We start from the raw sequence: 26,250 nt of genomic DNA, 5'->3' as shown, positions 1-26,250 counted from the left end.
AGATCACTGAATGAAAAGCTGGTTCTTTGAAAAGATCAACAAAACTGATAAACCCCTAGCCAGACTTATCAAGCAAAAAAGAGAGGACTCATATCAATCAAATTAGAAATGAAAAAGGAGAAGTAACAACGGAAATCACAGAAATACAAAGGATCCTAAGAGACTACTATCTGCAACTATATGCCAATAAAATGGAAAACCTAGAAGAAATGGACAAATTCTTAGAAAAGTACACTCTTCCAAGACTAAACCAAGATGAAATAGAAAAGATGAATGGACCCATCTCAAGAACTGAAATTGAAACTGTGATTAAAAAACTTCCAACAAACAAAAGTCCAGGACCAGAAGGCTTCACAGGTGAATTCTATCAAACATTTAGAGAAGAGCTAACACCTCTCCTTCTGAAATTATTCCAAAAAATCACAGAGGAAGGGGCACTCCCAAACTCATTCTAAGAGGCCACCATCACCCTGATACCAAAACCAGAAAAAGATACCACAAAAAAAGAAAACTACAGGCCTATTTCACTGATGAACATCGATGCAAAAATCCTCAACAAAATCCTAGCAAACTGCATCCAATAATCCATTAGAAGGATTGTACATCATGATCAAGTGGGATTTATCCCAGGGATGCACGCATTCTTCAACATCCACAAATCAGTCAGTGGGATACACCACATTAACAAACTGAAGAATAAAAATCATATGGTCCTCTCAATAGATGCGGAAAAAGCCTTTGACAAAACCCATTTCTGATAAAAAACCTTTCAGAAAATGGGCATAGAGGGAACCTACCTCAACATAATAAAGGCCATATGTGAGAAACCCACAGCTAACATCATTCTCAATGGTGAAAAGCTGAAAGAATTCCCATTGAGATCAGGAACAGGACAAGGATGTCCACTCTTGCCACTACTCTTCAACATAGTTCTGGAAGTCCTAGCCACAGCAATCAGAGAAGTTAAAGAAATAAAAGGAATCTAAATGGGAAAGGAAGAAGTAAAACTATCCCTATTTGCAGATGACATGACACTATACCTAGAGAACCCTAAAGACTCTACCAGAAAACTGTTAGAGCTCATCCACGAATTTGGCAAAGTCACAGGATACAAAATTAATACAGACAAATCAATGGCATTTCTATACACTAACAATGAAAGAGCAGAAAGAGAAATTAGGGAAGCAATCCTGTTTACCATTGCATCCAAAAGAATAAAATACCTAGGAGTAAACCTACCCAAAGAGACAAAAGAACTGTACTCTGAAAACTCTTAAGATACTGATGAAAGAAATCAAAAATGACACAAATAGATGGAAAGATATACCATGCTCATGGATTGGAAGAGTCCATATTATCCAAATGACTATACTACCTAAGGCAATCTGCAGATTCAATGCAATCCCTATCAAATTACCAAGGACATTTTCCACAGAACTCCAACAAAATATTTTAAAGTTTGTTTGGAAGTACAACAGACCCAGAATAGCCAAAGACATCATGAAAAAGAAAAATGGAGCTGGAGGAATCAGGCTCCTGGACTTCAGACTATACTACAAAGCAACAGTCATCAAAACCGCATGGTACTGGCACAAAGACAGAAATATAGATCAGTGGAACAGGATAGAAAGCCCAGAATTAAACCCATGCACCTACAGCAAACTCATCTATGACAAAGGAGGCAAGAATATACAGTGGAGAAAGGACAGCTTGTTCAATAAGTGGTGCTGGGAAAACTGGACAGCCACACGGAAAAGAATGAAATTAGAACACTCCCTAACACCAGACACAAAAAGAAACTCCAAATGGATTAAAGACCTAGATAGAAGACCAGACACTATAAAACTCTTAGAGGAAAACATAGGCCAAACACTCTCTGACATAAACAAAAGCAACATCTTCTCAGATCCACCTCTCAGAGTATTGACAACAGAAACAAAAATAAACAAATGGGACCTGTGGGGAGTCGAGTAGATACAGGAGGCCAAGGAAGGGAACTAGCCTGACAGCACAGTTCCGAAGGCAGGGTTCCTAACCGAAGGAAAAAAGCCTACCCGCCGGCACAGTTCCGAAAGCAAGTTCTAAAAATAATGAGGCTCACCTGCTAACCCAACAACAACGGCAACAATAACAAAATGAAGGCTTTGCACAATAGTGCAAGAATAAAAATTGCTTCTTGGAAAATTCAGTCTTTCCTGTTATTTACTTATTACTCAGCCTTTTCTGTTATTTGTTTGTTATTCTTCGTTATTTTTCTATATTGTTTTGTGATTCAATAAAATTGGAACAGTAATAAAATAATAAGAGCTTCACTTTGGTGAAATTCCCCCTAGTCAGATCTAATGTGAGCAAAAACCAAGTGTTCATTGGTTTGTTACAAGTAAGAATAGGTTTTAGAGTTAGGTAATTGTGGAGTGTACAATAGGTTAGAATAGGTTAGACATACATCATTCTTGATGGAAAAATATAATCTTGCTTTTAATAAGTTTTGTAGGGAGCCTTTAAGTTTTATGAAATTAAGTTGCTCTGATATAAAAAATATTTTCTCATAGTGTCCCCTGACCATAATGCTTTGAAGTTAGTACCTCAAGCTTTAATCTAAAAATGAGGTTTTGTAAATGTTAAATTCTTGTGCTTGTGACCTTTCTAGTTGTTAAAGTTTAGCTTAAAACAGTAACGGGCGGCGCTTGCTAAAAGTAACCACAAGACGTTTTTATACCGAATTGCCTTATTTTCATATAATGATTTTTCCACATAATGTTTTGTAGCCATTATAATTTTGCATGATGCATTGTATCTGTTAGTTTTGATTAAAATTTTTAGAACACATTGTATATCTACTGTACCATGTAGCCTAAAATTTAACCTTTGAGAATATGATCTAAGCACTGTGATGTATGTTACAATTAAGCTGTCTGTATAAACTGTTACCTATGTTAATAAAATTTGAGCAGTCCAGCGACCTGAAAGAAGGGACAAAGAGGCTGTCTCTGTGTGCTTCGCCGACACTGTCCATCCCCGGAGGGAATACCCTGGCTGCTGAAGCTGGACTCCGGCAGCGATCTAATCAAACTTCAAAGTTTCTGCACAGCAAAGGAAACCCTAAACAACACAAAAAGACAACCCACAGAATGGGAGAAAATTTTTGCAAGTGAATCGACTGACAAGGGATTCATCTCCAAAATTTATAAACAATTTCTGCAGCTCCATCCACAAAAAAAAAAAAGCCTATCAAAAAATGGGCAGAAGATCTAAACAGACAGTTCTCCAAAGAAGACATATGGATGGCCAAGAAACACATGAAAAGATGCTCAGCATCACTCATTATTAGAGAGATGCAAATCAAAACCACTATGAGGTACCACCTTACACTGGCCAGAATGGCCATCATCCAAAAGTCTACAAACAATAAGTGATGGAGAAGGTGTGGAGAAAAAGGAACCCTAGTACACTGTTGGTGGGATTGTCAATTGGTGCAACCACTGTGGAAAGCAGTATGGAGATGCCTCAGAAAACTAAACATAGAACGACCATTTGATCCAGCAATCCCACTCCTGGGCATCTAGCCAGAGAAAACCACGACTCTCAAAGACACATGTACGCCGATGTTCACTGCAGCACTATTTGCAACAGCCAAGACATGGAAACAACCTAAATGTCCATCGACAGAGGAGTGGATCCAGAAGATGTGGTACATATACACAATGGAATATTACTCAGCTATTAAAATGAACAAAATACCAGCATTTTTAGCAACATGGATGGACCTAGAAACTATCATGCGAAGTGAAGTCAGCCATACAATGGGACACCAACATCCAATGCTTTCACTGACATGTGGAATCTGAAAAAAGGACAGAATGCACGTCTTTGCAAAACAGATGCTGACTCACAGACATTGAAAAACTTATGGTCTCCAGAGGAGACAGTTTGGGGGGTGGGGGATGTGCTTGGGCTGTGGGAGGGAAATCCTGTGAAATTGGATTGTGATCATTATCCAACTACAGATGTGATACATTCATTTGAGTAATAAAAAACAAAAAGAAAAAAAAAAGATAAACCCGCAGGCTGGGGGAAGAAAAAAGGAAGCAGCCTTGGGAGCCTCAGATGAGTCTCTGAAACACAATCCGATTTGCAAAGCTGTTGTGGGGGAGGGGGGCAATCAGAGCAGCCAGGAGGCTGGTCGCAAGCATATTCTGCAGGGAACACAAAATCTGAGTTTACCAGACAGGTGCACAGACGAGAGGGGTCCTCCAGGGAATTTGGGAAATCCCACCAGCTCTCTGAAAACTTCCTAGTGCTGCCCTCATCCTACAGGGAACTAGAGAAATCCCTTCATAGGACAGCTGGCCTCTTTCACTAAGAAGTACCAGTGAGTTCACTTATTGGCATAACCAAAGCAAACTGTCTGAAATGGATCAACCAGCAATTCAGAACTGTTACAACGTACCACCTCCCAAGACACCCGGGATAGACACAGCAGCTTTTTCATTCTCTATAGTTTGCAAATATGTTCTCCCATTGGGCAGGAAAGGAGAAAGTGTCTCTTTGCTCCATTGTCTCATTTGCTGTGCAGAAGTTTCGTTTTGTTTTATTTCAGTGCCATCGCTTTTGCTTTTTTTTCTTTGTTTGTTTGCTTTTGCTGTCAGAGCCACTGAATCTTTGCTGACTCCTATGTCACCAACTCTTCCCCAGGTGTTTTAGGGTTTCAGATGTTAGGTTGAGGCCCTGACTGCATTTTGAGGTAATGGTTGAGCATGGTGTGAGCTAAGGATCCAGTTTATTCTCTGCCCTGTGGAGATGGCGTCTTCCTAACCCCAATGACTGAGGAGCCTCCCCTGCCCCACTGTGCGTCCTGAACGGCCTCGTGGAAGATCAGCTGATGGAAGAGCGGGGGATCTGAGACTGGGTCATTGGGAGATCATTTTCCCATGGCCCAAACCTCTCTCGGCAACGGGATGCCAGCAATCTCTGCACGGCCCTTGAAGCCGTATCCACAGTTGAATCTGCTTAAATCGCACCCACAGACGCACCCCAATTTCTCTACCCTCGTCTTTCCCGTCTGGTCTGGGACTCCCGGGCTACCAGCTGAAAATGCCTTTTCTCCAGCCCTTCAACAAACACAGCCGCCCGTTCACCAACTCCTGATTCTCTTTCTTGAACCCCACCTGTCCCCACCCAGCCCAGGTCCAGGCTTTCCCAAAGCCTAGGGCGGGTCTCCCTGCTCTGCACCTGCCCGGAAAATCCATTCTCTGAAGCTCCAACAGAGCAGTGGACTTTCCAGAATATTCACCACCCCATACCAAGAGCAGCCTGCCCCACACCTGGCCACCCCCACCCCCCCCTCAAAAAAACCTCCCTTTTTTTGGTTTTTGTTTGTTTGTTTGGGGGGTTTTTCTTTGTCTTTTGTCTTTTTACACTTGATCTTAGCCAAAAGGCCGAGAAGCGATGTCTTTTGTCTTTTTAGGGCCACATCCGCGGCATAAGGAGGTTCCCAGGCTAGGGGTCTAATCGGAGCTATAGCTTCCAGCCTACACCAGAGCCACAGCAATGCCAGATCCGAGCCGCGTCTGCGACCCACACCACAGCTCACCACAACGACGGATCCTTAACCCACTGAGCAAGGCCAGGGATGGAACCCACAACCTCATGATTCCTGGTCGGATTCGTTTCCCCTGCACCACAACAGGAACTTCAAAAACCTCCCGTTTTGAAAGAAAGCAACAACAACAAGAGTTCCCGATCTGGCGAGGTGTAAACGCATCAGACTGTGAACCATGAGGTTTCAGGTTCAATCCCCGGCCTCATTCAGTGGCTAAGGATCCAGTGTTGCCGTGATCTGTGGTGTAGGCTGCAGACAAAACTCAGACGGCGCGTTGCACTGACTGTGGCGGGAACTAGTACCTGCAGCTCCAATTCGACCTGGGAACTTTCATGTGTCCAGGGTGCGGCCCCAAAAAGCAAAAAAAAAAAAAAAAAAAAAAAAAAAAAAAAACAAGCACAACAATAAAACGTCCAGAAAATTATCTGGTTAATTCGACTCTTAAAAGCATTTTCCCGATAATTACCTTTCTCGCATAAATGGATTCCTAAGGACCAACTTTTAGGGTGTGCCGCAGGCCTGGTGGTTTTCCTTCAGGCCCTTGGGACCTGCGATGGGGTGTCAGGAAGGAGAGAGGGAGGGAGACAGAGGGGGAAGCAACGGGGAAGCCCCCCGGGGGGGGGGTACCTAGAGAAAGAGAAGGGAGATGGGGACAGAGAGAGAACCAGAGGAGAAAGGCAGGGAAAGTGGGGGGTGGGGCGGCGGCAGCGGCGAGAGAGGGAGAAAGGGCCTGAGGAGGAGCAGGAGAGAGACAGGGAGAGACCCCAGGCCAGAAAGTCAGACCCGGAACCCCAAAGAACGCCTCCCCTCACGTCGCTGCTCCCTCCGGGGCAAGGACACAGGCGGGCAGAGCTGGCCACGCAGGGGAGCGGGCGAACCCCGCAAAAGGCAGGAACCCACCTGGAACATCCTGGCAACAATCCCGGTGGCTCGGCGCTGAGCGCATCCTCATCTGTCTTCCTGAAGCCCAGGGGGTTCCTTCCGCCGCCCCCACCCCACCCCCGCCCCCAATCTGCTCGACCTGTGATGCCCGCCGGCTTTTGCGGGATGAGAAAGCCAGGCAGGGACCTGCGCTTCTGGCAGGGCACCATCTCCCTCGTGACAGCCTCGGCCTCAGGTCCTTCGCAGGATGCTCCCAAGGTCTCTCTGCACTGGAGCGACCTGCTCCCTGGCAGGGGCTAGGCCCCACTCACCTGCAAGGATCCGGAGTCTGCTCCGCGCCCTGGGAGACCGCCTGGGAGCACCCCCCCCCCACCCAGCCCCCGGTGTGTACTCGGCACTCGAGCTCTGGGCTGGGGAGCCAGCGGGGAAGGCAGCGTGCATATGCGCTGGTGAGGCTCCTGGGGAATGACCAGCACCTGGGGAGCCGCGCTGGGAGGGGCGGGCCCTGCAGCCCCCACATGGCTCCGCCTCAGCGCTGTGCCTTGCTGGCCTGCTGTGTCCACTCAAGTCAGCTGGGCTCTGGGGGCCTGAAGGCACAGGACCCTCCAGAGCGGTATGTGGATGCCACAGAAAACCCAGGAACTTCCCTGTGGGCTGCGGAGGGCACCTGGCGGGGAAGCCTCTCCCCAGGGCTGTGCTTTGGGTTTCTGTTCCTTTGTTCCTGGATGTGTGTGATGAAGACACAGCAAAGGCAGCAGGGGTGGGGTGTCCTGGAGGTGAGGCTCCAGCTGATTCTTGGGAAGGACCAGGTGAGCTGGGTCACCAGATGATGGCCAGGTGAGCTGAGTCCCTTAGAGAGGACCAGGCATGGGGGAGGATCTGACAAGGACCAGGTGAGCTGAGTCCCTTGGCCAGGACCGGGTATGGGGGAGGCCCTGACAAGGACCAGGTGAGCTGGTGACATGCTCAATCCCTTGGCTCCTGGCTCCCAGGCTTCCCTTGCTGGACAAGAGCATCCTGTTGCCTGCACAGAGGCAGGCATGAAGACAACCCCGGGAGACCCTTCAGCCAGCCCTTGCCCAAGGCCCGTGGCCCCATCAGCTGTGGCTTCTCGGGGCTTTCATTTCCTGATCTTGCTGTGGAGATGCCACATCCTTCCTGGGAATCTAGACGAAGGCATGAGCGTCCCTCTCTCCCCCTCCCTTCCTCTCCCGCTCTCACTCTTTCTTCCTCCTCCTCTTCTCCTCTTTCTTCCTCTCTCCTCTCTCAATCAGCCCCTCCACACCTGAAACACACACACACGGAGGCACAAAGATGACCCTGGGGGTGCTGATTCCTCTGGGTCGTTCTCACTCACACACCCCTCTCATCTAGAGACTCTGCATACAGAAGGGGCTCAATGAATACTTAGGGCATGAAGGAACTTCCAAACCCTGTGGCCCGGCCAAAAACAACAAAAGAAAGCATCAACACTGGCTCGTGAGAGCCAAGCCATGCACACAACCTCTATGGCCAAGGACAGAGGCATGGGTGATGAAGATGTGGTGCACACACACAGTGGAATACTACTCGGCCATCCAAAGGAGGACATCATGCCATGAGCAGCAACAGGGATGCCACCAGAGATTCCCATACCGAGGGAAGTCAGTCCGTCAGAGAAAGACACACACCACAGGAGATCCCTTATACCTGGAATCCCATCACTGCCACAAGTAAACCTTCCCATAGAAAAGAAACTCGTGGAGAACAGACTTGTGGTGGCCAAGGGGGGAATGGGAGAGAGAGGAAGTGGGCTGGGTGGGGAGGTTGGGGTGAGTAGATGCAAACTATGGCATTGAGAATGGATGAGCAATGAGGTCCTGCTGTCCAGCACAGGGAACTCTATCTAGTCATTTGGAATAGAACGTAATGGAAGACAATAAGAGAAAAAATATATATATACATATTTGATGGACTGTGTCACTTTCCTGAATAACAGAAATTGGCACAACATTGTATATCAGCTATAACAAAAAAATAGAAAAATAGTGCAGACCTCTTGAGGCATATGCCCATTTTTATTCTTTTTATATAAAAAATCAACTATATTCCAACATTTTAAAAAATTACTCAATGAATTTTTCTGTATTTACTGTTGTACCTTGACCACCATGACCTGACTTTATAGCATTTCCATCCTAGACCTCCAGCCCTTCCCCCCACCCTCCTGTCTGTGTCTGTGGGAAATCATCAGTCTTTCAAAATCTATAGGTCTGTATCTGGCCTGCAGTGAAGTTCACGGTGGCCTTTTCTTAGATGCCGCATGGAAGTGATAGCACATGATGTGGGTGTCTCACTGTCTGACGAGCTTCACGCAGCCTGATCGTGTCCAGGTCCACCCATGTGGCTGCAAATGCCTTTCCTTCTTTCCTTTTCATGGCTGAGTCACACTCCTTTGCGTCTATGGACCACATCTTTATCCTTGCCTCTGTCGATGGACGTTGAGGTGGTTTCCTTGTCTTGGCTGTTGTTCAGAGCACTGCAATGCACAATGGAGTACTCGGATCTTTTTGGGCCATGGTTTTCTCTGGAGAGATGACGGGGGTGGCATTTCTGGATCAAATGCTTATTCTAGTTTGAGTCTTCTGAGGACTCTCCCTCCTGTGTTCCACAGTGCTGTACAAACTGACATTCCCACCACTGGTATCACAGGGTTCCCTTTGCTCCACACCCTCCCCGCATTTCCTGTTTGCAGACGTCTGCATGATGGCCACGCTGGCTGCGGTACGGGGGCAGCTCACAGAGGTTTTGCTTTGCGTTTCCCTAATAGTGATTTGATCACCTTTTCATGTGTTAGTGGGCCATCTGTACATCCTCTTTGGAGAACTGTCTGTTTACAGATCTACTCATTTTCTGTTGGGGTTGCTAAGGGTTTTTTGTTTTTTTGTGGTTATTTGTTTGTTTTGGTATTGAGCTACAGGTGGTGTTTATAAATTTCGGACATGAATCCCTTGTCAGTCGCTTCACTGGCAAGTATGTTCACCCATCTGTGGGTTGCCTTTTTGTCTTGGTTAGGGCTTCCTTTGCTGGGCAGAAACATTTATGTTTCACTAGGTCCCATATTTTATGTTTGTTTGTATTGTCATTCCTCTAGGAGGTGGATCTGGGCAGACATTGCTGTGGTTCATGTCAGAGAGGGTGTGGCCTATGTTTTCCTCTAAGAGTCTTAGTGCGTCTGGTCTTACATTGAGGTCCTTAGTGCATTTTGAGTTTAGTTTTGTGTCTGGGGTTAGGAAGGGTTCTAATTGCATTCTGTGGCAGTGGCCGTCCAGTCTTCCCAGCACCACGTGGGGAAGGGACTGTCCTTTCTCCATTGTATACTCTTGCCTCCTTTGTCATAACCGAGTGGACTGCAGGTGCATGGGGTTCCTTCTGGGCTTCTGTCTTGTTCCCCTGATCTCCATTTTTGGCTTTGTGCCAGTACCATACGGTTTTGATGACTGTAGCTTGTATGTACAGTCTGAAGTCAGGAAGACTGATTCGTTCAGCTCCCTTTTCTTGCTCAGGATGGCTTTGGCTCTGCTGGGTCTGTTGTGCTTCCAAAGAAACTTGCAGAGAGTTTGTTCTAGTCCTGTGAACAATGTCCTTCGTACTTGACAGGGATTGCACTGAATCTGTAGACAGTCATGGGGAGTGGAGTCATTTGGATAATCTGGAGTCTTCCAGTCCAAGAGCAAGGTCTTTCCATCTTATTGTGTCATCTCTGATTTTTTACAACGGCATCTGATTATAATCAGAATACAGGTCTTTGGTCTCTTTAGGTAGGTTGATTCCTAAGTATTTATTCTTTTTGATGCGATGGTAAATGGGATTGTTTCCCTAATTTCTCTCGTGGATCTTTCATTGTGAGTCTCTAGAAATGTAGTGATCTCTGTATATTCATTTTGTATCCTGCAACTTTGCCAAATTCATGTTCAAGCTCTAACAGGTTTCTGGGAGCGTCTTGAGGATTCTCTGGGGATAGTATCATGTCATCGTCAAATAGGGACATCCTACTCCTTCCTTTCCCACTGGGATTCCTTGCATTTCCTCTTCTTCTCTGACTGCCCTGGCTAGGACTCCCAAAACTAGGTTGAATGGGAGAGACGAGAGCAGACATCCTGGTCTTGTGCCTTCTCTCCATGGGAAGACTTTCCTTTTTCCACGACTGAGAAGGATGGCGGCTCTGGGTGTGTCATATATGGCCTTTTAAATGTTGAGGTACGTTCCCTCTGGGCTCACGTTCTGAAGGGTTTTTATCAGAAAGAGGTGTTGGATTTTGTCAAAGGCTTTTTCTGCACCTGTTGAGAGAGGATGCACCTTGTTCACGACAAGAGCACAGCCACAAACCCCACAACTCTCTTCCCAGCATGGCTCACACCTCCGGAATCTGCCCCGACCTGGTAGGTCCACCATGACCTTCTCTGGTCTCGGCTCTTACATTCACGATCCATACTGCTAGGAAGCCCAAAGACACAGAGGATCCCAGGGCAACAGAGTTCCTGTGCTGGCTCAGGGGGGTAAGAACCTGACATAGGGGCCATGAGGAGATGGGTTCCGTCATTGGCCTGACTCAATGGGTTAAGCACCCTGCATTTCTCTGAGCTGTGGTGTAGGTTGCAGATGAGGCTCGGATGCGGTGTGCCTCCGTTTGTACTGTAGACTGGCAACTGCTTTTCTGATTCGACCCCTGGACTGGCAACTTCCATGAGCAGAAGTTATTCATAAGATGAAAAAAAAAAAAAAAAAAAAAAAAAAACAAAGAAACAACAACAAAAATGACTACCAGGCTCTCTTCCTGGAGGAGGTAAGGATTATTGTTTAGGAGTATTTGTCTTGGTGTTTGGGCTCAGGGGATCTGAGCGTGTGGCACAGAGGCAGGGCTCCACACAGATCCCTCCATAGGCCCCCACATGTCCCAGCATGCCTTGCAGGCCACCCAGGCAGTGCTGGTGCAGGGTCACCGGTGCAAAGGGGAAGGGAGTGCTGATCCCACGGTGTTACAGGGAGAACCAAGAAGTGTCAACCCAGCGACAAGAGTTTCCCTGAGGTTCAGCCGGCTCTCGGCCGCCACTTAGGTGGATCCGGCTTTGCACAGATGAGCTCCTCCTGGCTGAACTGCTTTCTGCCCCTCATGGCTCCTTTCTCCGTGGAGGTCTCTTGCACGTGCTGTCTTCTCTTCCTCTCCAATACTCCCCCAAACCCCTTCCTTTGGGAGCCGTCCTCAGTGCACAGAGAAGGTCAAGGGGCCATCATCCCACAGACCACCAGGCACTGGAGTCAACACCACCTGGGACGTCCCATTCCGTCCCCCCATCCAACCCCACAGAAGGCGCCTTTCTGACAGCCCTGCAGAAGTAGGAGGGGAAGGATGTGGCCCCTGACTGGCCGAAGAAGATGCATGGCTGGTGGTGCCCTTTCCAAAGCAGGAAAGCAGAGTGGGTCTGAAGCCCCATGAGCCGCACTCACCTCGGGAGGCCCCTCCGGGGGTGGCATGTGCAGAAAGCGGCAGTCGGGGAAAGGACCGCCCGGCGTTCCCAGTGTGGCTCCCCGGGTTCGCAACCCGAGGCGTCTCCAGGGGAGGCGTGTTCCCTCCCCGGCCTTGCTCCGGGGCTTCCGGGGGCAGCCTCATCGTCAGCCGCGGTGGAGGTTGCCCATGAGGCTCGGATCGGGCAGTGCTGTGCCCGTGGTGTCCACCAGGAGCGCCAGCTCCGATTCCCCCCTCCTCTGGCCAGGCTCCACCTCCCAAGACAGGCTGGAGAGCCCCAGAAGCGTGGCCACTCTCGAGAGGGGGCCAAGACGTGCTTCCCTTCTGCGGGAGTGGAGAACGCGGCCCTGGGCGCCATTGCCTCCTGGCCTGTGCAGAAGGTCTTTGCGTGCCATGGTTGGGTGGGGTGCCATGGCTGGCGTGCCTCTCGGCTTTTGCTGGGAGAGCGCCCGCATCCTTGCTGAGCCCTGTGTCCAGAGCTCTTCCCAGCTATTTTAGGGTCGGAGATGCGAGCTGAAGTTCTGCCTGCCTTGGGAGGGAATTGTTTCGCCTGTGGGGAGCTGCGGGTCCAAAGGAGTGTCTGCCATGTGCAGAGGCAGCTTTCCCAAGCCCCTTGGTGGAGGAGCCGCCCCTGCCCCACCGCATGCCCAAGGAGCCAGCTTGGAGGGGGTGCCGGAGGGGTGGCTGTCCTTCAAGCCCTTGGCACCTGTGCTGGGGTGTCAGGAAGGAGAGAGGGAGGGAGACAGAGGGGGAAACAATGGGGCAAGGGAGGGGGAAGCCCGGGAGGAGGCCGAGGCCAAGAGCCAGCGAGGCGGGGACCAGGACAGACAGAGCACCAGAGGACAAAGCCTGGGAAGGCGGGGGTGGGGGGCCGCGGTGGAGAGAGAGGGAGAAAGGGCCCGAGGAGGAGCAGGAGACAGACAGGGCGAGACCCCAGGCCAGAAGGTCAGACCCGGAACCCCAAAGAACGCCTCCCCTCAGGTCGCTGCTCCCTCCGGGGCAAGGAAACAGGCGGGCAGAGCTGGCCACGCAGGGGAGCCGGCGAAGCCAGCAACAGGCAGGAACCCCACCTGCAACATCCTGGGAACAAACCCAGGGGCTCCCCGACTAGTGCCTCCTCAGCCCTCTTCCTGAAGCCCAGCGGGTTCCTTCCGCGGCCCCCACCCCCGCTCCCAATCTGCTCCACCTATGATGCCCACCGGCTTTGGCGGGGTTGGAAAGCCAGGCAGGGACCTGAGCTTCTGCCAGGGCACCATCTCCATCGAGACAATGTTGGCCCCGGGGTCCCTCGCAGCATGTGTCCCAGGACTTTCTGCCCCGGAACGAACTCCTCCCTGGCAGAGGCTCTGCCGGACTCTCCTGCAAGGATCCAGAGTCAGGTCCGCACCCCGGGAGACCCCACCTGGGAGCCCCCGGCTGGGGACTCTGCGCGCGCCCGAGCGCGAGCTCTGGGCTGGGCAGCCAGCGGGGAGGACGCCGCGCATGCGCGCTGCCCAGGCGCCTGGGGAATGACCAGCACCTGGGGAGCCCCGCGGGGAGGGGCGGGCCCTGCAGCCCCCACGTGGCTCCGCCTCAGCGCTGTGCCTTGCTGGCCTGCTGTGTCGCCCAAAGTCCGCTGGGCTCGGGGGTGCGGCTGGGGGTGGGGGGCGGGCGGAAGGCACAGGACCCTCCGGAGGGGCATGTGGATGGCACAGAAAACCCAGGCATTTCCCTGTGCGCTGTGCAGTGTGTGTCTCCTGCGGCTTGGCCCAATGCCTGGTTGAGCTCCAACAGGTTTCTGGCAGCGTCTGGAGGCGTTGCTGAGGGTCGTATCCTGTCACCTGCAAATAAACAGGGACCTTTTCCTCCTTCCTTTCCCATGTGGATTCCTGGCATTGCCTTACCTTCTCTCATTGCCAAGGCTGGGACTTCCCCAACTGCGCTGAATGAGAGAGGCAAGAGCACAGATCCTGGACATGGGCCGGATCTCCACGGGAGGCCTTTCCTCGGTTCCCCACGGAGAAGGAGGGTAGCTCTGGGTGTGTCTGGTGTGGCCTTCCATGTGGGGAGGTCGGTCCCTTCCAGGCCCACTTTCGGAAGGGTTTGGATCTGACCTGGGGGTTGGATTTTGCCAAAGGATTTCTCTGCACCTCTCGAGAGAAGATGGACCATATGCACACCACGTACAAAGCAGAAAACCCCACAATGTTGCCCCAGCATGGCTCACACCTCCAGAATCTGCCCTGACCTGGGAGGCTCATCAGGACCTTCTCTGGTCTCAGCTCCTACTGTCACCGTCCATACTGCTAGGAAGCCCAAAGGCACAGAGGCTCCCAGGCCACAGAGTTCCTGGGCTGGCTCAGTGGGTTAAAAACCTGACGTGGTGTCCATGAGGAGGTGGGTTCCATCCTTGGCCTGACTCAGTGGGGTAAGGACCCTGCATGACGCTGAGCTGGGGTGTGGGTCGAAGATGAAGCTCGGATGCGGTGTGTCTCCCTTTGGAGTGCAGGTAGACTGGCAAGCGCACCTCTGATGTGACCCCTAGCCTGGGGACGTCCATGGGTAGCAGGGTCAGCCATGAAACATGGGGGGGAAAGAAAGGGCTCCCAGCCTATCTCCCAGGAGGAGGGAAGGGTTCCTGCTTATGAGTATTGGTCTTGGTGTTTGGGGTCAGGCAATCTGAGTGTTTGGCGCAGAGGCAGGGCTCCACACACATCCTTCCAGAGGCTCCCCACACGTCCCAGCATGCCTTGCAGGCCACCCAGGCAGTCCCGGTGCAGGGGCACGGGTGCAAAGGGAAGGTGGTGCTGCTCTCATGGTGTTACAACGAGAACCAAGAAGTGTCAACCCAGTGACAAGAGTTTCCCTGAGGTTCAGCTGGCTCTCGGCCGCCACTTAGGTGGAACCGGCTTTGCCCAGATGAGCTCCTCCTGGCTGAACTGCTTTCTGGCCCTCATGGCTCCTTTCTCCGTGGAGGTCTCTTGCACGTGCTGTCTTCTCTTCCTCTCCAACACTCCCCCAAACCCCTTCCTTTGGGAGCCATCGTCGGTGCACAGCGAAGGTCAAGGGGCCATCATCCCACAGACCACCAGGAACTGGAGCAAACACCACCTGGTCTTCCCATTCCCACCCCCCATCCAACCCCACAGAGGGCGCCTTTCTGACAGCCCAGCAGAGGGGGGCGGGGTTCAAAGATGTGGCCCCTGACTGGGAAAAGCAGATGCATGGAGAGAGAGGACAAGATGACGGAGGAGTAGGGGGACACGCTCACCCTCTCCCACAAACACAAAAAAAGCACATCTACAGAATAAATGACTCGCACAGAACAGCAACCAATCGCTGGCAGAGGAACCTAAACTCCAATAACGGCAAGAAGTTCGTGACATTACTGGGCAGAACAGGAGAAAAGAGGAGAGTGAGAGAAGGTGAATCCGAGCAGGACGGGCGCTCCGAAAGGGAACTGCGGAGGAGAAAGGGATACCGCACCCTGGAAAGTCACCTACCGGGGGAAAGATCAAACAAACCGGAGGAAGCTCCAGATGCAGAGAAGAGTGTAGCAGTAAGTTGGAGTACGGAAAAGCTGATCAGGAACCCAACGGAGATTCTCTACTTCCATCCATGTTGCTGCAAATGGCATTATGTCATTCTTTTTTGTGGCTGAGTAGTATTCCATTGTGTATATATACCACATCTTCCGAATCCAATCATCAGTGAAATGAGCCAGAAAGACAAAGACAAATACCATATGATATCACTTATAACTGGAATCTAATATCCAGCACAAATGAACATCTCCTCAGAAAAGAAAATCATGGACTTGGAGAAGAGACTTGTGGCTGCCTGATGGGAGGGGGAGGGAGTGGGAGGGATCGGGAGCTTGGGCTTATCAGACACAACCTAGAATAGATTTACAAGGAGATCCTGCTGAATAGCATTGAGAACTTTGTCTAGATACTCATGTTGCAACAGAACAAAGGGTGGGGGAAAAAATGTAATTGTAATGTATACATGTAAGGATAACCTGACCCCCTTGCTGTACAGTGGGAAAATTTTAAAAAATATATTTTAAAAAAATTTTTTTAAAAATAAATAAAAAAGAACCCAACGGACCATGTGAACTATGGGCACAGTCACCAAAAATTGAGACGCCTGGGTGGGGGCTGGGCACCGAATCTTCACCTCCAGAGGTTAGTCCCCGGGAAAGGGCCTGGCGACGCCTGGGTGGGGGCTGGGCACGGAGACCTCGGCTGCAGAGGTGAGTCCCCGGGCTAGGGGGTTGGGGCAGAGCGGAAACTGCTTGGAGGGTCTAGAAACCATTTGACGGGGCAGAGACTGCCTGGGAGACTAGAAAACAAAGCTGTCGCAGAGGAAGGGAACAATACTCTAGGGGCAGGGAAGTGGAAAGCTGCATCAGAGGGAACCTGGGAGAAGAGCCTGCTCTGCGCCCGAGCTGGGGAGGGGAGAGAAGAAGGGGTGGGTCCCCATAGAATACCCCCCACGCCACAGCAAGCTTACAGGCCCGCTAGCCAGCAGAAAGCTGTGCTTCCCAGTGCATCCCCTCCCCCCACCCCCACCATGCCCTACGCTCTCATGGACCTGGGGCTGCCTGCCATCCAGGAGGGCTGGCCTCAACAACTGCCTGAAGCCTAACACCGCAGGGGCTGTCCCTGCACAGGCCTGCTTGTCCTTTGGAGGGGCTACACTTCCGCAGAGCAGCAACAAACACCACCAGCCCCTGAGAAAAGGACTGCAGCCCAGAAAAGCTAGAACAAGCTTAGCCAGGCCGTGAATAGATCGGCCAAATTCTCAGACGGTTTTTCTGAGTCGGGGAGGAGCCTCTTGGGTCTCCAACGGCCCTGCTACCCGCCCAACCCCCCAGGGGATGCTCTAGTGGACCAGCTGCATAGGACTGCCAGCTCCGGGCAGGACCCCCTGCAGCCCAGAAAACCTGCAACAAGCCTGGCCGAGTCGGGAAAAGATCTCAGACGGTCTTTCTGAGTCGGGCTGCCCTGGGTAGCAGCCTCTTCAGTTTCCAGTGGCCCTGCTACCTTCCCAAGCCCCCAGGGGGTGCCGCACTCCCGCGAAATAGCTGCTCAGCACCACCAGCCCCCTGGAAGAGCCCCTGCAGCCCAGAAAAGCTGCAACAAGCTCGGCCGGACTGTGAAAAGATCCGCCTACATTCTCAGGCTGTTCTTCTGAGTTGGGCTGCCCTAGGGAAGAGCCTCTTAGGTTCTCAGTGACCCAGATAGCTGCTCCAGCCCCCAGGGGGTGCTGCACTCCTGAGGAACAGCTGCCCAACACCGCCAACCCACTGAAAGAACCCCACAGCCTAAAAACACCAGAGCAAGCTCTGCATGACCAAGTGAAATCTGCTACCACCGTGGTGTGGACCTCCCAGTCCTGTCTGTCCTCAGGAAGCCCTCCTTTGCTCCAAAAAAACACTGTTAGCCCCATCAACACTCCAGAAAAGCCACACTGCCTCAAAAAAGATTGACCAACAACGCCAGCCCTCAGGAAATATTCCACGGCAGTGACAAGGCAAACACTGCCCAATAACGGAGAGTACAACTCCCTCAGGAGAAAGAAAACAACAAGCAAGAAGAAGATGCTGAGAAACCACCCCGAGTCAAACCAACAGGAGGACTCACCTAAAACAGTCAACAATGAAACTGATCTCTGCAGTGAGATAGACCTGGAGTTCAAAAGAGAAATAGTGAAAATACTGAAGGAATGAAGAGAAGATAGGAACAGTAATGCAGATACCCTCAGAAAGGAGCTAGAATATATAAGGAGGAGCCAAGAAAAACTAGAACATTCATTTGCAGAGATGCAAACTGAACTAGGGGCAGTAAAAACCAGAATGAATAATGCAGAAGAACGAATCAGTGATATGGAAGATAGAATAATGGAAATCACCCAATCCGGTCAGCAGACAGAAAACCAAATCAAAAAACTGGAAAGCAATATAAGAGACCTATGGGATAATATAAAGCGGGCCAATCTACGCATAATAGGAATTCCAGAAGGAGTAGAAAAAGATAAGGGGATGGAAAATATATTTGAAGAAATTATCGCTGGAAACTTCCCAAATCTAAAGGATACTGGGTTCAAGATACAAGAAGCACAGAGGGCCCCAAACAAACTGAACCCAAACAGACCCACACCAAGACACATCATAATAAAAATGGCAAAAGTTAGTGATAAAGAGAGGATCCTAAAGGCAGCAAGAGAGAAAAGCAGAATGTTCCCTACAAGGGAACCCCCATAAGAATATCAGCTGATTTCTCTACAGAAACACTATGGGCCACAAGGGAGTGGCAAAATATCTTCAAAGTGCTGAAAGGAAAAAATATGCAATCTAGAAGACTCTATCCAGCAAGAATATCATTGAAAATAGAAGGGGAAATAAAAACTTTTCCCAACAAACAAAAACTTAAAGAATACAGCAACACAAAACCCAGGTTAAAGGAAATATTGAAAGGGCTTCTCTAAACCAAAAAGAAAGGAAGGAAAGGGAAGAAAAAAGAAAAGAAAAAAAAAGAAGAAGAAGAGGAAGAACTAGGACTGAGGAAACCGCAATCAGAGAGCAGTCACTCAAATAAGCCAGCATACAGATTTAATCATGAACATGCTTCAAACAAAATTAAAAAGAAAAAAATAAAAAAGAGTCATCAAAACCATAAAATGTGGGCAAGGGATGATAGGAAGTAAATAATCCTTTTTGTTTGTTTGTATGTTTCTCTTCTTAATTTTAATATAGTAATGAAGTGTTTGAACTTACAGGACCATCAGGCTAAAACACACAATTATGGGAAAGGGTTAGCATACTTAAAAAACAGGGCAACCACAAGCCAAAACCAAATATTGCATTTGCAAAAAATGAAAAAAAAAAAATACACTCAAGCAGATAATAACAGGAGACCATCCAACAAAAAAAAAAAAAAAAAAAAAAAAAAAAAAAAAAAAAAGAAAGGAAGAATGGAGAACCATAGAATCAACTGGAACACGAGGTTCAAATGGCAATAAATAATCATCTATCAATTATCACCTTAAATGTCAATGGGCTGAATGCCCCAATCAAAAGACCAAAAGACAGAGAGTGGCTGAGTGGATAAAAAGGCAAAAACCTTCAATATGCTGCCTACAAGAAACTCACCTCAGGACAAAAGATACATATAGATTGAAAGTGAAAGGGTGGGGAAAAATATTTCATGCCAATAGACATGACAGAAAAGCAGGAGTCGTAACGCTAAAATCAGACAAAATAGACTTTAAAACAAAAGACATAAAGAAAGACAAAGAAGGACACTACTTAATGATTAAGGGATCCATCCAAGGAGAGGATGTTACTATCGTCAACATATATGCCCCAAATACAGGAGCACCCAGATACATACAACAAATATTAACAGACATAAAGGGAGATATTGATGAGAATACAATCAGAGTAGGAGACCTAAATACCCCCCTCACATCAATGGACACATCCTCTAGGCAGAAAACCAATAAAGCAACAGAGATCCTAAAGGAAACAATAGAAAAGTTAGACTTCATTGATATCTTCAGGACACTACATCCAAAAAAAGCAGAATACACATTCTTCTCACATGCTCATGGAACATTCTCAAGAATCGACCACATATTGGGACACAAAGCGAATCTCCATAAATTTAGGAGCATAGAAATTATCTCAAGTATCTTCTCTGACCACAATGCCATGAAATTAGAAATCAACCATGGGAAAAGGAAAGAGAAAAAACCTACTACATGGAGACTCAACAACATGCTACTAAAAAACCAATGGGGGAGTTCCCGTCGTGGTGCAGTGGTTAGCGAATCCGACTAGGAACGATGAGGTTGCAGGTTCGGTGCCTGCCCTTGCTCAGTGGGTTAACGATCCGGCGTTGCCGTGAGCTGTGGCGTAGGTTGCAGACACGGCTCGGATCCTGCATTGCTGTGGCTCTGGCGTAGGCTGGTGGCTACAGCTCCGATTCGACCCCTAGCCTGGGAACCTCCAAATGCCGTGGGAGTGGCCCAAGAAATAGCAAAAAAAAAAAAAAAAAAAAAAAACAATGGGTCAATGAGGAAATCAAAAAGGAAATTAAAAACTACCTTGAAACAAATGATAATGAAGACACAACCTCTCAAAATCTATGGGATGCTGCAAAAGCAGCGCTCAGAGGGAAATTTATAGCAATACAGGCCTTTCTCAAATAAGAAGAAAGATCCCAAATTGACAACTTAACCCTCCACCTAAATGAATTAGAAAAAGAAGAACAAAAAAGTCCTAAAGTCAGCAGAAGGAAGGAAATTATAAAGATCAAAGAAGAAATCAATAAAATAGAGACTCAGGAGTTCCCATTGTGGCGCAGTGGTTAACGAATCTGACTAGGAACCATGAGGTTGCGGGTTCGGTCCCTGCCCTTGCTCAGTGGGTTAACGATCCGGCATTGCCGTGAGCTGTGGTGTAGGTTGGAGACGCGGCTCAGATCCCACGTTGCTGTGGCTCTGGCGTAGGCCAGTGGCTATAGCTCCGATTTGACCCCTAGCCTGGGAACCTCCATATGCCGCGGGAGCGGCCCAAGAAATAGCAAAAAGACAAAAAAAAAAAAAACAAAAAAATAGAGACTCAAAAAACAATAGAGAAATTAATAAAACCAAGAGCTGGTTCTTTGAAAAGGTGAACAAAATTGACAAACCCCTGGCCAGACTCACTCAAAAGAGGAGAGAAAGAACCCAAATAACCAAAATTATAAATGAAAAAGGAGAAATCACAACAGATACAGCAGAAATACAAAAAACCATAAGAGAATACTATGAACAACTATACGGAAACAAGTTTGACAATCTGGAAGAAATGGACAATTTTCTAGAATCTTACAGCCTGCCAAAACTGAAGCAAGTAGAAACAGACCAACTGAACAGACCAATCACTAGAAATGAAATTGAAGAGGTCATAAAATCACTCCCTACAAATAAAAGTCCAGGACCAGATGGCTTCACAGGCGAATTCTATCAAACATATAAAGAGGAATTGGTGCCCATCCTCCTTAAACTCTTTCAAAAGGTTGAAGAAGAAGGAATACTCCCAAAGACATTCTATGATGCCACCATCACCCTCATTCCAAGACCAGACAGAGATACCACCAAAAAAGAAAACTATCGCCCAATATCATTGACGAATATAGATGCAAAAATTCTCAACAAAATCTTAGCCAACCGAATCCAACAACATACCAAAAAAATTATACACCATGACCAGGTTGGGTTCATCCCAGGTTCACAAAGATGGTTCAACATACACAAATCAATCAGCATCATACACCACATTAACAAAAAAAAAGTCAAAAATCATATGATCATCTCAATAGACACAGAAAAAGCATTTGACAAAGTTCAACATCCATTCATGATCAAGACCCTCGCCAAAGTGGGTATAGAGGGAACATTCCTGAATATCATCAAAGCCATTTATGATAAACCCACAGCAAATATAATCCTCAATGGGGAAAAACTGAAAGCCTTCTCACTCAAATCTGGAACAAGACAGGGATGCCCACTCTCACCACTGCTCTTCAACATCGTTTTGGAAGTCTTAGCCACAGCAATTAGACAAACAAAGAAATAAAAGGCATCCATATAGGAAGAGAAGAGATCAAACTGTCACTGTATGCAGATGACATGATACTATACAGAGAAAACCCAAAGGACTCAACCCCAAAACTCCTTGAACTGATTAATAAATTCAGCAAAGTAGCAGGATATAAGATTAACATTCAGAAGTCAGTTGCATTTCTGTATACCAGCAATGAAACATTAGAAAAGGAATACAAAAATATGATACCTTTTAAAATTGTACCTCACAAAATCAAATACCTGGGAATACACCTGACCAAGGAGGTAAAGGACCTATATACCGAGAACTATAAAACTTTAATCAAAGAAATCAAAGAAGATGTAAAGAAATGGAAAGATATCCCATGTTCCTGGATTGGGAAAATCAATATTGTAAAAATGGCCATACTACCCAAAGCAATCTACAGATTCAATGCAATCCCTATCAAATTACCCATGACATTGTTCACAGAACTAGAACAAACACTCCAAACATTTATATGGAACCACAAAAGACCCAGAATCGCCAAAGCAATCCTGAGAAACAAAAACCAAGCAGGAGGCAAAACTCTCCCAGACTTCAAGAAATACTACAAAGCCACAGTCATCAAAACAGTGTGGTATTGGTACCAAAACAGACAGACAGACCAATGGAACAGAATAGAGAATCCGGAAAGAAACCCTGACACCTAGGGTCAATTAATCTTGGACAAGGGAGGCAAGAACATCAAATGGGAAAAGGAAAGTCTATTCAGCAAGCATTGCTGGGAAACCTGGACAGCTGCATGCAAAGCAATGAAACTAGAACACACCCTCACACCATGCACAAAAATAAACTCAAAATGGCTGAAAGACTTAAATATACCACAGGACACCATCAAACTCCTAGAAGAGAACATAGGCAAAACACTCTCTGACATCAACATCATGAATATTTTCTCAGGTCAGTCTCTCAAAGCAATGGAAATTAGAGCAAAAACAAACTCATGGGACCTCATCAAACTGAAAAGCTTATGCACAGCAAAGGAAACCAAAAAGAAAATAAAAAGACCACTTACAGAATGGGAGAAAATAGTTTCAAATGATGCAACTGACAAGGGCTTAATCTCTAGAATACATAAACAACTTATACAACCCAACAGCAAAAAAAACCAATCAATCAATGGAAAAATGGGCAAAAGACCTGAAGAGACATTTCTCCAAAGAAGATATACAGATGGCCAACAAACACATGAAAAAATGCTCAACATCGCTGATTATAAGAGAAATGCAAATAAAAACTACCATGAGATATCACCTCACACCAGTCAGAATGGCCATCATTAATAAATCCACAAAGAACAAGTGCTGGAGGGGCTGTGGAGAAAAGGGAACCCTCCTGCACTGTTGGTGGGAATGTCAACTGGTACAGCCACTTTGGAGAACAGTTTGGAGATACCTTAGAAATCTATACATAGAACTTCCATATGACCCTGCAATCCCACTCTTGGGCATCTATCCGGACAAAACTCTCCTTAAAAGAGACACATGCACCCGCATGTTCATTGCAGCCCTATTCACAATAGCCAGGACATGGAAACAACCCAAATGTCCATCGACAGATGATTGGATTAGGAAGATGTGGTGTATATACACAATGGAATACTACTCAGCCATAAAAAAGAATGACATCATGCCATTTGCAGCAACATGGATGGAACTAGAGAACCTCATACTGAGTGAAATGAGCCAGAAAGACAAAGACAAATACCATATGATATCACTTATAACTGGAATCTAATATCCAGCACATATGAACTAGAGAATCTCATACTGAGTGAAATGAGCCAGAAAGACAAAGACAAATACCATATGATATCACTTATAACTGGAATCTAATATCCAGCACAAATGAACATCTCCTCAGAAAAGAAAATCATGGACTTGGAGAAGAGACTTGTGGCTGCCTGATGGGAGGGGGAGGGAGTGGGAGGGATCGGGAGCTTGGGCTTATCAGACACAACTTAGAATAGATTTACAAGGAGATCCTGCTGAGTAGCATTGAGAACTTTGTCTAGATACTCATGTTGCAACAGAACAAAGGGTGGGGGGAAAATGTAATTGTAATGTATACATGTAAGGATAACCTGACCCCCTTGCTGTACAGTGGGAAAATTAAAAAAAATATTAAAAAAAAAACAGATGAATGGCTCGGGGCGCCCTTCCCAAAGCAGGGAAGGGGAGTCTGCCTGAAACCCCACAGGCTGGACTCACCTCAGGATTCCCCCCTGGGGGTGGCACATGCAGAAAGCAGCAGACGGTGAAAGGAACACCTGGAGTTCCCAGTGTGACTCACCGGGTTCGGAACCCGAGGAGTAGCCTTGAGATGGGGGTGCCATCCCTGACCTCCTCCTGTGGTTTCAAGACGCCGCGTTGCCATGAGCTCTGGTGGAGGTTGCCGATGCGCCTCGGAGCTGGCATTGCTCTGTCCCTGGTGTACACCTCGAGCAGCAGCCCCGATTCCCCGCTCCCCTCCCAAGGCTCCACCTCCCAAGACAGGCTGGAGAGCCCCAGCAGCTTTTCCACTCTCCAGAGTTTGCAGATATGTTCTCCCATTCTGCAGGAAGGGAGAGAAATGTCTCTTTGCTGGATTGTTTCCTGTACTATATAGAAGGGTTTGGATTTTCTTTTTTTTTTTAATGTTTTTGCTTTTTAGTTTGGTGCCATTGCACTTGTGGGTTCTTTTGGCTTTTGCTGTCAGAGCCACTGAATCTTTGCTGACTCCTATGTTACTGACTCTTCCCCAGATGATTTGGGTTTCAGATGTTAGGTTGAGGCTCTGACTGCATTTGGAGGCAGTGGTGGAGCTTGATGCGAGCTAAGGAGCCAGGTTATTGTCTGCCCTGTGGAGATGGCCTCTTCCCAACCCCGCTGATTGAGGAGACTCCCCCTGCCTGCCCCACTGTGCGTCCTGAAGGGCCTCGTGGAACAGCAGCCGATGGAAGAGCATGGGGTGCAAGACTGGGTCGTTGGGAGGTGATTTTCCCACGGCACGGACCCACACAGGTAACGGGATGCCGGCATCTCTGCACGGTCCTTGACGCCATCTCCACAGGTGAATCCCATTAAGTGGTGCCCCCCCCCCCTACATGCGACCCAATCTCTCTGTTCCCGGCTTTCCTGTCTGGCTCTGGGACTCCCCCCCTAACAGCCGAAAGTGGCTCTTTCCGTCTGTCCACAAACAGAGCCACCCATGCCCCATGTCTCAGCTCTCTCTTGAACCCCGACCGTCCCCACCCAGCCCACATCCACGCTTTCCCAAAGCCTAAAAGGGGTCCCCCTGACCTGCACGTGCCCCAAAAATCCATTCTCTGAAGCACCAATAGAGCAGGGGCCTTTCCAAAGCATTCACAACTCCAAGCCAAGAGCAGGACGCCCCACTCCCTGCCCAACGCAAACACAAACAATCAATCAAACATACACACCTGTCGTTTTTTAAAGCAAGAGCAAAAAAGAAGACATCCTGAAAATGCTCTGGTGAGGGATCCTCTTAAAACATTTTCACCAATAATTACTTTCCTCTCCCGAGGCTTCCTAAGGAACCATCTTGGAAGTCTTCCAGGAGGCCTGGTGGCTTTCCTTAAAGCCTTTGTGACAAGAGATGGGGTGTCAGGAAGGACAGAGGGAGAGAGACGGAGAGGGAAAAAACGAGGAAAAGGTAGCAGGAGAGATGAAATGGGACAGAGAGACGGGGACAGACAGAGAACCAGAGGACAAAGGCAGGGAAAGGTGGGGGTGGGGTTGGGGGGCGGGGGCGGCGAGAGAGGGAGAAAGAGCCCGAGGAGGAGCAGGAGAGAGACAGGGAGAGACCCCAGGCCAGAAGTTGAGACCCGGAACCCCCAAGAACGCCTCCCCTCACGTCGCTGCTCCCTCCGGGGCAAGGACACAGGCGGGCAGAGCTGGCCACGCAGGGGAGCCGGCGAAGCCAGCAACCCCACCTGCAACATCCTGGGAACAAACCCAGGGGCTCCGCACGCAGCGACTCCTCATCTGTCTTCCTGAAGCCCAGCGGGTTCCTTCCGCCGCCCCCGCCCCCCGCCCCCAATCTGCTCCACCTATGATGCCCACCGGCTTTTGTGGGGTGAGAAAACCAGGGAGGGGCCTGTGCTTCTGCCAGGGCACCATCGCCCTCGTGACAACGTCGGCCTCGGGGTCCTTCGCAGCACGTGTCCCAGGACTCTCTGCCCTGGAGCGACCTCCTCCCTGGCAGAGGCTCTGCCCGACTCACCTGCAACGATCCGGAGTCAGGTCCGCACCGCGGGAGACCGCCTGGGGGCCCCTGGCTGGGGATTCTGTACGCGCCAGCTCTGGGCTGGGCAGCCAGCGGGGAGGACGCCGCGCATGCGCGCTGCCCAGGCGCCTGGGGAATGACCAGCACCTGGGCAGCCCCGCGGGGAGGGGCGGGCCCTGCAGCCCCCACGTGACTCCGCCTCAGCGCTGTGCCTTGCTGGCCTGCTCTGTCCGCTCAAGTCAGCTGGGCTCAGGGGGCCTGAAGCCAAAGTAACCTCGTCCAGGTGGGGCGGGGAACGCGAGTATGGCCCAGAAAACCCAGGAACCTCCCTGTGTGCTGTGCAACGTAGCTAGGGGGGGAGCCTCTCCCCAGCGCTGTGGGGTGGCTTTGGGTTGC

At 48.9% G+C, this 26,250-nt stretch overlaps 1 long non-coding RNA gene across 2 annotated transcripts; it reads right to left on the bottom strand.

The window, feature by feature from the left end:
• Positions 1 to 8,520: 8,520 nt before the first annotated feature.
• LOC110258195 (uncharacterized) lies at positions 8,521 to 25,992 on the bottom strand. Of its 2 annotated transcripts, XR_014836133.1 has the most exons (5): positions 25,852 to 25,992; positions 15,473 to 15,660; positions 13,190 to 13,810; positions 11,972 to 12,515; positions 10,304 to 10,803 (listed from the first exon to the last, which is right to left on the bottom strand). It is a non-coding gene; the product is annotated as an uncharacterized LOC110258195 (long non-coding RNA). The 2 variants fall into 2 exon arrangements; XR_014836134.1 differs by lacking the exons at positions 11,972 to 12,515; positions 13,190 to 13,810; positions 15,473 to 15,660 and having other exon boundaries at positions 8,521 to 10,803.
• Positions 25,993 to 26,250: the final 258 nt, after the last annotated feature.

This window comes from Sus scrofa, chromosome Y (genome assembly GCF_054392235.1).
Source record: "Sus scrofa isolate SSC_HxYL_T2T_F1_AM1 chromosome Y, Sscrofa_HxYL_maternal_Yorkshire_Landrace_v2.0, whole genome shotgun sequence".
NCBI classification, from domain to species: domain Eukaryota; kingdom Metazoa; phylum Chordata; class Mammalia; order Artiodactyla; family Suidae; genus Sus; species Sus scrofa.
Note: the sequence above shows the minus strand (reverse complement) of the source record. Positions and strands in the feature narration are given on the sequence as shown.